The sequence below is a fragment of the Schistocerca americana genome, unplaced genomic scaffold (genome assembly GCF_021461395.2).
Source record: "Schistocerca americana isolate TAMUIC-IGC-003095 unplaced genomic scaffold, iqSchAmer2.1 HiC_scaffold_1493, whole genome shotgun sequence".
NCBI lineage: Eukaryota > Metazoa > Arthropoda > Insecta > Orthoptera > Acrididae > Schistocerca > Schistocerca americana.
In genome coordinates this window covers 1-2,500 of record NW_025725577.1, presented here as the reverse complement: position 1 = coordinate 2,500, position 2,500 = coordinate 1, and the positions used below count along the sequence as shown (strand labels likewise).

The following is a 2,500-nucleotide window of genomic DNA, read 5'->3' as shown; positions in this document are numbered from 1 at the left end:
CGTGGCCTCATTCAAGTTGGACTTGGGCTCGGCGCGAGGCGTCGGGGTAGTGGACCCTCCCAAACACCACATGCCACGACAGGCGGCAGCCTGCGGGGTTCGGTGCTGGACTCTTCCCTGTTCGCTCGCCGCTACTGGGGGAATCCTTGTTAGTTTCTTTTCCTCCGCTTAGTAATATGCTTAAATTCAGCGGGTAGTCTCGCCTGCTCTGAGGTCGTTGTACGAGGTGTCGCACGCCACACCGCCAGCCGGCTGTGCACGCTACCGAGTAAGTACCGGTATGCGAACCGCCAGGCGACGGGCGCGCATCGCACGTTTAAGGAGGCGCGGCCGGCCCCACAGGCGGCCGCGACGCTCCCAGGTCTGCGAAGCGGGGCAAACGCCGCGCGCTTCAGTATACGTAGCCGACCCTCAGCCAGACGTGGCCCGGGAACGGAATCCATGGACCGCAATGTGCGTTCGAAACGTCGATGTTCATGTGTCCTGCAGTTCACATGTCGACGCGCAATTTGCTGCGTTCTTCATCGACCCACGAGCCGAGTGATCCACCGTCCTGGGTGATCTTTTCTTAGTTTACACTGTCTCTTTCAAGACAGTTGCATAGGCGGGACGTAGGCGTGTGGCGGCCCCTGTTCAAGCGTTCTGTGTCCAACGGCCTCACGGCCGATGGGCGTCGTACGGCTCCACACCGGAGCGGACAGGCAGTCGGGCGAAAGTCATTCAAAACCGGCGCCAGGCGCCAGGTGCCGCAGGCCAGCCGCTCCAGCGCTTCAGCGCTCGTACCACACAACATTGGCGTTAGTTTTGAGAAGCACGCGTGGTTCCGCACGCGGCGCACGGCTACTGCGAGCCGTACAGGTAGCGTGTTGCGCGACACGACACGCACATCGAAAGACATGCAGTCTAGTCGGTAATGATCCTTCCGCAGGTTCACCTACGGAAACCTTGTTACGACTTTTACTTCCTCTAAATGATCAAGTTTGGTCATCTTTCCGGTAGCATCGGCAACGACAGAGTCAATGCCGCGTACCAGTCCGAAGACCTCACTAAATCATTCAATCGGTAGTAGCGACGGGCGGTGTGTACAAAGGGCAGGGACGTAATCAACGCGAGCTTATGACTCGCGCTTACTGGGAATTCCTCGTTCATGGGGAACAATTGCAAGCCCCAATCCCTAGCACGAAGGAGGTTCAGCGGGTTACCCCGACCTTTCGGCCTAGGAAGACACGCTGATTCCTTCAGTGTAGCGCGCGTGCGGCCCAGAACATCTAAGGGCATCACAGACCTGTTATTGCTCAATCTCGTGCGGCTAGAAGCCGCCTGTCCCTCTAAGAAGAAAAGTAATCGCTGACAGCACGAAGGATGTCACGCGACTAGTTAGCAGGCTAGAGTCTCGTTCGTTATCGGAATTAACCAGACAAATCGCTCCACCAACTAAGAACGGCCATGCACCACCACCCACCGAATCAAGAAAGAGCTATCAATCTGTCAATCCTTCCGGTGTCCGGGCCTGGTGAGGTTTCCCGTGTTGAGTCAAATTAAGCCGCAGGCTCCACTCCTGGTGGTGCCCTTCCGTCAATTCCTTTAAGTTTCAGCTTTGCAACCATACTTCCCCCGGAACCCAAAAGCTTTGGTTTCCCGGAGGCTGCCCGCCGAGTCATCGGAGGAACTGCGGCGGATCGCTGGCTGGCATCGTTTATGGTTAGAACTAGGGCGGTATCTGATCGCCTTCGAACCTCTAACTTTCGTTCTTGATTAATGAAAACATACTTGGCAAATGCTTTCGCTTCTGTTCGTCTTGCGACGATCCAAGAATTTCACCTCTAACGTCGCAATACGAATGCCCCCGCCTGTCCCTATTAATCATTACCTCGGGTTCCGAAAACCAACAAAATAGAACCGAGGTCCTATTCCATTATTCCATGCACACAGTATTCAGGCGGGCTTGCCTGCTTTAAGCACTCTAATTTGTTCAAAGTAAACGTGCCGGCCCACCGAGACACTCACTCAAGAGCACCCTGGTAGGATTGCAACGGGGTCCGCCTCGGGACGCACGAGCACGCACGAGGCGCGTCGCACGCCTTCAGCTCGCCCCACCGGCAGGACGTCCCACGATACATGCCAGTTAAACACCGACGGGCGGTGAACCAACAGCGTGGGACACAAATCCAACTACGAGCTTTTTAACCGCAACAACTTTAATATACGCTATTGGAGCTGGAATTACCGCGGCTGCTGGCACCAGACTTGCCCTCCAATAGATACTCGTTAAAGGATTTAAAGTGTACTCATTCCGATTACGGGGCCTCGGATGAGTCCCGTATCGTTATTTTTCGTCACTACCTCCCCGTGCCGGGAGTGGGTAATTTGCGCGCCTGCTGCCTTCCTTGGATGTGGTAGCCGTTTCTCAGGCTCCCTCTCCGGAATCGAACCCTGATTCCCCGTTACCCGTTACAACCATGGTAGGCGCAGAACCTACCATCGACAGTTGATAAGGCAG

At 55.7% G+C, this 2,500-nt stretch overlaps 2 non-coding genes across 2 annotated transcripts in view; both read right to left on the bottom strand.

The window, feature by feature from the left end:
• Window positions 1–217, bottom strand: part of LOC124569428 — a 4,222-nt gene extending 4,005 nt beyond the window's left edge. The window contains exon 1 of the ribosomal RNA XR_006971222.1: window positions 1–217. This exon is cut by the window's left edge and continues 4,005 nt beyond it. This is a non-coding gene — a ribosomal RNA (large subunit ribosomal RNA).
• A 188-nt stretch (window positions 218–405) lies between these two features.
• LOC124569427 lies at window positions 406–560 on the bottom strand. The gene has a single exon (XR_006971221.1). It is a non-coding gene; the product is annotated as a 5.8S ribosomal RNA (ribosomal RNA).
• Between the last annotated feature and the right edge of the window lie 1,940 nt (window positions 561–2,500).